Here is a 12,186-nt window from a genome sequence, read left to right as displayed (position 1 = left end):
GGGCAATCCTAAATCTGATTTATACCCCAGGTACTTTTCTTTATATTTATAGAAAGCTCAAAAAAACATTTCTTTAAATTTGAATGCAGAGGTCCTTCAGCTAGGTTAATGCTATTAAGTAAAATGCTGTTTTGCATAAAGGAAAGCAACAACAACAAAAAATAAAAGATCCTTGCTAAGCAATTTTTTTTAGCCTTCGGGAAAGTTCATTAGCCATGCTGGGGTTATTTTGTGTAATTTATGCATTATATTCATGTACATATAGTGCCATATAAAAAACATATCATTTACTTAATTAATAATAGCACTGCCATCTCTCCTGCTGGATTCACGGGTCTGTATGAATTTTTCTGTATAAATCCAGTTTCAGTAACTTGTTCACCACAATGACTTTCCATTAACAAGAATATATGTGGGTTCTGAAAAGGTCAAAGTGGCTTTTAAACAGAAAATTACTGAGTCAGTATCATTAGTACCACTGAATAATCTTATAATTTACTATCCTCACCCCGTTCATTTCCTTCCCATCCCAACCATACATGAAACTGTGCATCTAGGCTGAAGAAAATTCCCTTTGCTGCTGCCATTCTGTCCCCAGATGTGGCCACCTCACTCTTCTCACACTAGGTAAGAGGTCATTTGAAGAAAGGAACCCTCTGGTAATTTCTAGGAAGCATTCTCTGATGAGGTTTCTCCCTAATAGTTCTTATAAAGTGCTCAGCGGTGGTTCTCTCCACGATTCTTTCTTTTTAAATTCCCTGGGTTAAATATACTTAGAAACCTACCCATTACTTCACAGGATATATCTTAGTTACTTAGTGCTGCTTGTCTCACTGTTGTGGCATGACTTGTTATGAGAAAGATAATTTTAAATATCTCACTGGAACAGTACATTGACAGAGAAATACTGGAAATACAAGATGGGTTCAGAAGAGTCAGTGATGCTGGGGATATCAATGTCAATGTTACATGGATCTTGACTGAGAGTATCAGAGGAATGTCTGTGTTTCATTAATATGCAAAGGTGATTAACTGTGTGAATCACAACAGACTGTGGCTAATCTTGAGAAGAATGGGAATCCCAAATCACTTGATTATGCTCATGCGAAACCTATACTTGGACCAGGAAGCAGTCTTTAGAATAGAGCAAGGGAACACTGTATGGTTCAAAATCAGGAAAAAGTGCACCAGGGATGGGTCCTGTCTCCATATCTTTTCATTCTGTATGTAAAACAGATTGTTCTGGAGGCTAGACTTTATGCAGAGGAATGGGGCATTAGTATTGGAGGAAGACTCATCAACAACCTGCATTATGAATGAAGATGGCACAAACTAGTTTGCCAACACTGAAGAGGACCTGAAGTGATTGCTACAGAAGACCAAGGACTGTAGTCTTCAATAAGGACTGAAGCTCAACAGCAACAAGACAAAGATTCTCATCAGTGGACAAATTGGCAGCACCATGACAGAGAAGAAATTGAAGTTGTTAACAATTTCAGCTTGCTCAGCTCCACAATCAACACTCTTGGCACCAGCCATTAGGAAATCAAAAGACAAAATGCAATGGGGAAATTTGCCTTCAGGGATCTTTCCAAAGTGCTATAGAGCAATAATGTTGGTCTAGAGACTAAGAGGTGTCTGATTCAGGCCATCGGCTTCTTTACTTGCTATGCATCAGAGAAGTGGACAGAGACTGACGATGACCGTCATTGGCATTCCTTGGCATGGGCCTCCTCCCTGTGTGTTTCTGTGTCCATTCTGGCTTTGTAGCTTTGAAGTCATTAGGTTTAGGATCCATTCTATGCTACCATGACCTAAATGACATAACAAAAGATAACCTACTTCCAAGCAGTGTGGCAGTCATAGGTGCAAAGTTTAGAATGTCAACATCTGTTGGAAGTTGCTGCCAGTCTGGGGCTATTTCTAGGCTGGGAAGATGAGCAGAACGGCTGCATGTTGAGACTAGGTTGTGGCTCTTGCTCACAATAGGGTGTGAGCTGATCAGATTTGGCCTCATCTTTAAAAAAAGAAAAAAAGGAAACTGTATAAAAAAAATAATAACGTGGAGTATACCCCCCCAAAAAAAATAAAAATAAGACTTTTGAGCCCTTTGGCCTACAGCCCTTGGGCCTGGTTTTTGTGGATCTCCCGAATAAAACAGGCTTGGAAACAGGAGTGGCAACCACTTCCAAGAAAAAGCTTACCTCCAGAAACTCTATGACCTTGGAGAAAAGATGAAAATTTTGCTTTTAAGACTTTGTTCATAGGATTACTATGGGTTGTCTACGACCCTATAGCACTTGACAACAACAACAACATTTGAAGTTGGGCTGAGGAGCACAACCTAATCCGTAGCAGATAGCACATTTTTGGGTAGACCTTGTGTGGGTAGGTAGAGAGTTAAGGTGGAAGTTGAAGAGCACGCGAGCACAGGTGCAGAAAAGCCACGGTCACAATTAGGACATTGCACTTGGAGCAGGAAATCTAGGGAGAAATCTCTGGTAGAACAGGGTGTGATGTGTCTGGCTATCAACCAAAATGTCAGCAGTTTTAACTTTCTAGCTGTTTCATGGGGGTAAAATGAGTAGTCTCCTCTCAGAATTTACAACCTTAGACACCCAAGCGAGGGCCACTCATGAGCCTGAAATGACTCCATGCCTATGGAATTTTTGTTTGCTTGATTTTTGCTTTGGTGTCAGGTAGACACCCAGGTGGCTATTGCTTTGCATATTGTGCCACAAACCAAAACGTTAGTAGTTTGAATCCACCGGCTGCTCTGTAGGAGAAAGATGAGTACCCTCCTCCCATAAAGATTTATAGCCTCTGAAACCCAGTGGAGGAATGCCACGAGTCAGGAATGCCGCTCCAGGATTTTGTTCTTTAGCTCTGGTGGCCTAGTGGCAAGGAGCTGTGCTGCAACCCCAAAGGCATACAGTTGGAATCCACAAGCTGCTCCACGGGAGAAGGATGGTCAATCTCCTCCCCGGTCAGCTATGGATCAGTTCCAACTCCACGGTAAACAACAACAACATTATTTAGGAAGGAGAGAGTGGAGAGCTACATAAATACAGAATACTTCTGACAACACTGAAGGGAGTAACAATACATATAATAATGTTATATTCTGGGGTTGGTTGCATTTTGTCAAGCTTAGACCAAGAGAAAAAAACAAAATGTTTTCACTTTTTTTTTTCTGGATGCTAAAAAATAGTTTGTATCAAAAATTGTGTATGAAAACAAAGAAACAGCTAACATGGAGAAATCATTAATCTTAGAAGATTAGTAGAAATAAGAATCAAAGGAGAGGGAAAGAAAAAGATGAAAAGATTTTTTTAATATTAATAAATAAATGATACATTTAAAATGTCTTTGCAGAACACTCAAAATAGATGATAGGTAGATATATAGATAGAGATCACATATTTTCTAAAAAAATAAAAAATACACTTTCTTAGATTAAAAAAGTAGTTGTATGAGTTTTGAAGAAAAAAAAAACTCTTAACATTTATATAAATATTAAGCAACCAACTAACATATTGATAAATTAGATGCTGATGATGCTGAAATATGGAGCTTACATTTCTTTTTTTTTATCTTATTGTGAAAAACATGTATGAGGATATAAGGTAGTGAGGGATGGGAGCAGAAGAGTGAGAATGGGCAGGGATGAAGTCACAGGGCTGCACAATTTGGTGGGTGGTGGGAGTGGGTGAAGGAGATGAGATCCAGTGGGGACCAGAAGAGACAGGGTAGTGGTTAGCATATTCCAATGGTGATTAATTTTTTAAAAAAAGAAATTGTCTTATTCACTTGTGGGTTTCTCTTTTGGGAATGGGGTGCAGACCCTCTGACTTCTTCATGCTGAACAGGGGTGTTGAAGTGAAGGGGGAAGCAGAGCCCACTTTAATACCCTAGCTTCTTGGGTTGGAGCTGCATGTCTTCTTGTTCAGTTAAAAGATGTTTTCCTGATGTTTACTGTCCTCTGGACTGCAAAATGTTTGCCAGTTTGGGTCCAGTGGGGATGGCTGGCTGAACACTGAGGCTCTCTCCTCCTTTGCTTGTCTCTGGAACTGGATTCAGGGCACAGAAATGGGGGTAAAACTCAGTGTTAAGGCTACCTATAGAAAAGGGAGTGAACCTAGAAAGAACAAACTTTTGAGTTACAAATAGAAGGTCTTTGAAGGTGTTACTTGTACTGCCCCCTCCCCTCCACAAAGTGGTCAGCCTACAATTAAATGTAGGCATCACTACCCTCCCTCTTTACAAATGGAGAAGGGACTTTGAGAGTGGTGAACACACCCTCCCTAAACAGTTTTTGGCAGCAGTAGTCAAGAAATCAAAAGATGTGGTGTGTTGAGGAGATCTGCCATCTCGGATATGTTGTTGCTGTTAATTGTCGTCAAGTCATAAACAGCTCATAGTGACCCTATGAATGAAAGACCTGAACACTTGTACAACTTTTGTCATTTCCGTAAGTTCATAGAGTTTCTAGAAGCAAGTTATTTCAGAAGTGGATGCCACTCCTGCTTCCAAGCCTGTTCCAATTAGGGAGTCCTCTAGACACTGTCCACCATGGGTAACCATTATCACATCTGTCACTTCAGTGACACAGTGTTTAGCCTCACAGCAACTACGAGTTACCTGTATATTGGCAGCACAGTGATATATTACTTAGAAGAGTGTTTGACCAAAACCAATCAATATTAGGCCTGAGGGCCACAGATTAAAATTCCCTACCTTTGATTTGATAGCATAGCTTTCTCTCCACTAGCCCACGAGATCTCTCTATGACTCACAACAAATAGATCTAGTCCTCGACCTATCCTACAACATCCCCTCAATCCAAGGCGCTTGAGCTCATTTTGCTACAGACACCTTATCAATCTATTGTTTTGATGATCATCTTCTCTGACTGTCCGAGGAAATCTTCTTCACTGACAGTGAGATGCTGTCCTGTATCAAGTCCTTCACCTCCCATGGCTCCATGGCACCACTGCTGCCCACCCTCCTTCCTTCCCTGGCCTGGGAGCCTGAAGCTCCTGGCATCCACAGCTGCCAGCTATGTGGGGGCTCCATCACACTGGCCATGGGGCCCAGCGCCCGCCTCCCATTCCAGGCTAGGGGACTTGTGGGCTCCAGCTACAGTAGCCCCATGGGTTTGTGGCACAGCGGGCTCGGCAGCAGGCAGTGGGCCAAAGTAGGACTCACCCATGTTCCTTGGCTAATCCCTGTCCTCTTGATGTTGAGCTTCAGTCCACATTGATGTCCACTGCTTGGCTGTTCGGGTATACATAAGTTGCGTGGCCTGTTTCAATATGACTTGCTGGGCCTCCTGCTCTTCACGTTGCCTCTCTTGCCACCATCATCTTAGTTTTGATAATTTATTTTAGAATAAATTTATTCTGCAACAGTGGCATGGGCTCTGCAGTGGGGGCCTGGGAGCCATGGGATTCCTCTGTTCTTTTTTTGGGAATCTTGGTCTTTTGACATTGATCCTTGATCCATGTTGAAGACCAGTAATCAACTGTTTAATTGTTCAATTATGGATAAGCTGAGGATTGTGGAGGGCCATGGTGGTCCATTTTTATGCAGCTTGCTGCTCCTGCAGCTCCTTACATTGTTTCCGCCTCAACCATCTTGCTTCCCAGCTACATTTCTTTTAAAATACATATGGGTTTTAATCTTAAAATGAAAAGGCATTAGTACAAAATACTTTATATTTTGGAAGACCCTGGATGAGATAGATTGACACATGACTGTGGTAATGGGGGCAAGTACATCAGAGACAATGAGATTGTCTCAAAATAGGGCACGTTCAGAGCTATAAGTCATAGTCGACATGATTGCACTCAACAAGTTTTAAGTATCTGTAAAGTATAATGTTTGAAATATTGGAACCAGGAGTGGCATCCACTTCCATAATAGCTTGCCTCCAGAAACCCTATGAACCTGGAGAAAGGATGAAAGTCACACAGCTGTTAAGGATTTTCATTCATAGGGTCGCTATGAGTCGCCTATAATAACACCAACATAGAGAAAGATCAGTTGGCCTAGTAGAGAGAAAATGATGCTACCAAGCCAAAGGTGGGCAACTTCCAACCCACGACCCTCAGGTCTGTTTTTTCATTGTTTTTGTTCAAATATTTTTGTAGATAGTATAGGCCTGGTGTGTCTACTTGCTGTACAGAGGTAACTTGTGGTTGCTGTGACACTGATGTGTCAACTGCAATAATGGTTCCCCATGGAGGACAGCGTTTGGTAGTGCTTTCCAATTAAAACAAGCTTGGAATCAGGAGTGGCATCCACTTGCATAATAGCTTGCCTCCAGAAACCATATGAACCTGGAGAAAGGATGAAAGTCACATAGGTATTGAGGACTTTTGTCCATAGTGTCGCTATGAGTCACCTGTTACTTGATGGCACTTAACAACAACAACAACAACATTTTTTAATTTATCTCAAAACTCTGCTACATACCCCGATTCCTACTTAAACTACTCCTGAGTGAAATATTTCAGGAGTGATTTATTCCAGAAAATGTACTTGTTTTCTTCCAAAACACTGGCCCTTTTTCATATGGCCAGCTGAAACAGTTATGACTTAAAGATAAAATCAGTAGTTTTAACTCATTCTAGATCACTAACTTAACCCCCCCCCAAAAAGGAGGCTGGAATATCAGAGTAAATTTGTGTGGGATGTGGTCTTGAATCCACTATCTCTATTTTCTTTGTTAAAATCCTTGTCCAACAATGAAAAATGAAGAGCTTGGCTTTGGATCAGACTTCAAACCTGGCTTCTTTGCTTATAAGTCATGTGATCACACCAAAGTATTCTGCCTCATTGTCTTCCTAAAAAAGCCTAAATGTGCACCTAATTTAGGCCATGATCTTTTCAGTCACTTGCTATGTTATTGTGAGCTGGACAATGAAAAGGATGACAGAAGAATTGATGCTGTTGAACTATGGTGTTTGAGATGATTACTGAATATCCTGTGGACTTCAAAAAGAACAGACAGATATGTCTTGGAGAAGGTGCAGCCAGAGTGCTTTTTGGAGACAAAGATGAGAAGCTATTCCTTGGAGAAGAACATGCTTGGAAAGGTGGAAGGCTGGCAAAGGAGAGGAAGATCTTCAACCAGGTGGTCTCCTGCACCGTCCCTCCACTCTCCCAAACATGAAGTCCCTCTACAAGGACCAGTCCCCTTGCAACATGCCCAAGTATGTCAGACGAAGCTTCAGAATCCTTGACTCCAAGGAGCATTCCGGCTTCACCTTCTCAAGGTCAAACCTGATTGTTCTCCTAGCAGCCTATGGTATACTGACACAGTGATTATGGCAACGAGATCAAGTATGTCAGAGATTGTAAGAATAGCACAGGGTTCAGATCTGTTGTTCATAAGATCGTTATTAGTTGTACTCAACTCAACAACCCTTAACAACAACAATGTGCACTTAAGGAGCTCTGGTGGCTTTGTCATAAGGAATTGCACTGCCAGCTCACAGGGGCATAGTTTAAACCCACCGTTTGCTCTGCAGGAGTAAGAAGACCCATCTCCTCCTGTGCAGTTTACAGTGTCAGCTGTGGGTTGTTACGACTCAAAGGCACACAACAATTTTTATAAGCTTATGAGTTTTAAGCTTAAATTTTTCATTAATAGTCATAACAATAGTTACAGAGGTATCTGAGTCTGGTGGCCTAGTGGTAAGAATCTGTGCTGCAATCCTAAAGGCACACAGTTCAAATCCCCCAGCTGCTCAGCCATAGAAGGATGAGCAGTCTCCTCCTGTGTGATTAATTGCATCTGAAAATCCATGCTATGGGTCAGTTCTAAATCGGTGGTACTCAACAACAGTAGTCATACAATAGTTATAGAAGTATCTGGCATACTGTCAGCACCTACTAAACATTATTAATACTACGCCTAAGGTTTGGTGGTCCAAGATGTTTACCTTCCAGGCAGGAGTCCAGGCTTTGATTTCAGGGGAGTACATGTAATGCACAGCCACCACCTGTGTATCAGTGGAGGGTGGAACCTTGCTGTCTCCTTGATTCCAATCACCAGAGCTTGGAGGAAAGGCTTATGAATCAAACAGACTGATCCACTTGTAAGTGGAGCTTCTCTGATTCAGAGCCAATTTATAAGTGGCTAACAACAGCACATCTTTTCTGCAGTTCCCTATTCTTCCTCGATATTATTTTTAATATAAGAAGTAATCTATTCTCAGTGAGTGTAAAATAGGCTATGATGCCATGCATGAGGCAAAGATATCTATCACCGAACTGCCAAGTATCTTTTGGAGGCAAAGAATAGACATGAAACAACATAGCACAACATAGGATTCCAGATTCTGCTATTATTTGTAGTATCAAGTTCAGTCTGTGTTTGAATAGTGAATGATCTGACCCCAAGCACCCTTTATCCTCTTCTTCTGGACTTGTCATTCCTAACGGTCTCTGTTGTTTCTTCTTCTCCTTCTCCTTCTCCTTCTCCTCCTCCTCCTCCTCCTCCTTCTGTTAAAATAATGACTCTTAGTTTTACATTTATAATTCTTATTTTTATTTTTCTAAACTCATTTGATTGCTGATAAACATTTCTTTTAATTCTTCATTAACATTTATTGCCTTTCCTTATCAAAAGTGAGAGAGAACTGAACAGTTCTGTCCCTCTCCCCTCACCCCCCAAGCAAATCAATAGCCCTGCTCTCTTCTCTCTTCCCGAGTGGTGGCCATTTGTGAAGTCAAATGACTGGGGAAGGGAGGGTATCTAATTCTCTTCTCCACACAATAACACTGGAGGTGAACCTACAATCTGGCCCAGTGTCAAAACCCCTTCATCTATAAAGAGGTTTTATAGCCTTATAAACAGCTATGTCAGCAAAAGTCTCCTTACTCCAATGGCCAAATAAAACAAGATAGGACTAATTTGATTTTTTTAAGTGGTTAGATCTTTCTAGAAAGGAATCATTAACCTTAATTAAGTTTATTCAAGTTGACTGTATAACTGGCTAATTTACTTATAAGCATAATATTTGTACAGAATGGTTTTTGCACTATACACTTTTCTGTACATATTAAACACACTCAGTAAATTGGGAGTCCGTCTGGTTAGTGCCTGCATCCATCTTGCTATTTGGATAGCAGTTTGAGGTGTTTTTTTTTCTCCCTGTGTCATTAATCTATAAAATACAGTCTAGTGTTTAATCACATTTTTATATATTATGTTTCAACTAGAGAGATTATTGGTACCTAGGACACAATCCAGCCTGCTCTAGTAACTGAATATCAGTATATATGATATACAGAGTTTCTCATTCAGATTAATATATACAGAGTATACTTTTTCTTTTCTCCAGCCTAAAGTAATGGTTGATATTTCTTATTTGTATCTTGAATAAGTCTGCCAGCTAATAATGCAGTTGTTCCAATTATAGGTAGGACCTGGAACTAGAACCATCTGGCTCAAAAATCTCATTCACAAAAGTAAAGGCATGAAAAAAAAAAAAGTAAAGGCATGAATGTACAGGCTTGACAGGTTCATTTTACTCTCTTATTAGAGTTATACAACATCTTTTCCTGCATGTGTTGAAATGCCAGCCTAGTATCCTGACAAGAATTCTATAGCACAAAAGGTTGGAAGAGAAGAAAACAAGAATTATTTCTATTAAGGTTTCTACCTGAGTTTGCTTATTTGCTAATTAAAGGCTACTCTCCAGATTTTAGGAAATGAATTGAGGTTCAAATTAAACAGATTGAGAAAAGGAGGGGGGGAAAGGGAACGGGGGCATTGTTTTGGGCTGTTTGCCTTTGTTCAGAATTGGCTAGAACTCTTTGATTCCTGCTGATACAAGAAAGGATAAGAGATGCAAGCCAAGTCACACAGACCTGGGAGTTGGCTCCATGACTTCAGTAATACTTGCCAGCTAGCTGATTCCAACTTAAGGCACTGACATATGCACCAGAGTAAACCATATTTCGCAGTGTTTTGAGTGACTGATTTTTCACAAGTAGGTCACCAGGTCTTTCTTCCAAGGCACCTCTGGGCAGATGTCAACCACCGATTCCTTTAGCATCAGAGTATGTCAATCATTTGTACCATCCAGGGCCTTCACAACCTACTAGTTATTTAAATTCCCAAGAGTCTGTTTCCATATTTATAAACTAGGAATCACAAAAATAGTGTGTATACTAGATTGTCAGCAGCCATTGCTGGGTGACAATTCATGGTGACTTCAACCACAACAAAAAGAAATGTAACTGTCATTCCCTTAATAGACTGTGGTTGGAATAATCATTTTTGTTGAATGATTCACCTGGACTGTGTGGTTAAAAGTGTTTAGTGGGCTATTCTAAGTACTTTGTATAGTTGTAGGTACAGAGAAAGTCAACATATAGGTCACAAATATGCATTAAGCAACGATCGCTGTTTCCTTTACTCTTTTCCCTTCTATGTTAAAGTATCTGGTTAGGTGAAGTTCTGGTGCCCCAGGGTCTAGAGTTCTTAGTGCTCCCAGAGAAATTCTTTGGAATTAACTGGTAAAAATAAGTGTCTTCTTTGGACTCAGATACACAGTAAGACTGAAAAAGAAGCATCACCATCATTAATCTTATAGGGAAAACGTAAACTCAAGATTATGGTGGAGGGTGAAATTACCAATGAGTCAGTTGTTTTATTACATACTGCAAAACACTGAGGAACAAAATATATGAACTAATACAATTAACACCCTTGGTATGAGCAGTCAGGAAATAAGGGGACACATTTCAATGGGAAAACCTGCAGTTAGGGACCTTTCCAAGTTATTGAGGAGTAGTGATGTCAGTTTGAGGACTAAGGTGTTTCTGATTGAAGCCATGGTCTTTCCAATAACTAGCTATGCATCTGAGACCTGGAAACTGAATAAGGATGACAGAAAAAAAATTGGTTCCTTTGAGCTGTGGTGTTGGAGAGGAGCACTGAACATTCCAGGGACAGCTAACAAAACAAATAGATAGGTCTTGGAGAGGGTGCAGCCAGAGTGCTCTTTGGAGGCAACAATGATGAAGCTTTGTCTCACATAATCCCAACATATTTCTAGGAGATGTTATTCCTTCAATAAAGCATAATGTTTGGAAGGGAAGAGGGTCAGAGAAGGAGAGGAAGACCATCAACCAGGTGGATTGACAAGGCGACTCAGGCAATGGGTGTTTGTGTGTTAGGAAGTGTGAGGATGGCACAGGCCAGGACTGGGTTCAGATCTTTTGTTCATAGGATCATTGTGAGTCTTACTCAACTTGATGGCACCTAACAACAACATAAACATATAAAATGTTGTTATGTTGTTATTGTGTACCTTCGAGTGTCAGAACCTACTTATAAAATACTCCAGCAGGTTTTCAGAAGCAGTAAACTGACAGGAGGAGATTACTTATCTTTCTACTGCAGAGCTACTGGTGGTTTCCAGTGTTTGCCTTTGGTTGTCAGTGAAGACTCCAAGCTCCTGTTGTTGTTGTCATGTGTCATCAAATCCGAACTGACCCATAGCTGACCCACCAGCAGATTTTCAGAGGCACTGAATCTCATAGGAGAAGATTGCCTATTCTTTATTTGCAGGGTAGCTGGTGAATTTGAAACACATGCCTTTGGGATTGTAGTGTGGCTTCTTAGCACTAGACTAGCTGAGTTCCCTCCAGAGGCCCCTAGTACATAAAATACTACATTATTTAAATGTCGCAACAGAAAAACAATGAATAAAGTAGAGTATTATGCATTGTTAAATTTAGAGCAAATAATAATTAAGAATTACATATAGTATTTGTCCTTATGAGATTGAGTTAGTTCATACAGCATAATACTCTCCAGCTTCTGCTCTGTTACATAGCATTTTTTAAAAAATCACTGTGCTTGAATGATGCATGGTAGTTCATTGTGCTAATGTATCACAGTTTCTCAAGCCATTCTTTTAATGGACCTTGCGGCTGTTTCCATTGTCGTCTTCTTGTAAGTAATACTACTATGAATATTGGTGTACAAATCTTCATTTGTGTCTCAGTTCTATTTTCTTTGGGGTATACTCCTAGCAATCAGAGAGTGGGGTGGAGCCCCCCGATTAAAACAAGCTTGGAAGGAGGAGTGGTATCCTCTTCCATAATAGCTTGTCTCCGGAAACCCTATGAACCTGGAGAGAGGATGAAAGGCACCCAAGCGTC

The sequence above is a fragment of the Elephantulus edwardii genome, unplaced genomic scaffold (genome assembly GCF_000299155.1).
Source record: "Elephantulus edwardii isolate Elephantulus edwardi_28Jun2011 unplaced genomic scaffold, EleEdw1.0 scaffold00073, whole genome shotgun sequence".
In the NCBI taxonomy this organism is placed as follows: Eukaryota; Metazoa; Chordata; class Mammalia; order Macroscelidea; family Macroscelididae; genus Elephantulus; species Elephantulus edwardii.
This window is presented reverse-complemented; position numbering follows the sequence as displayed.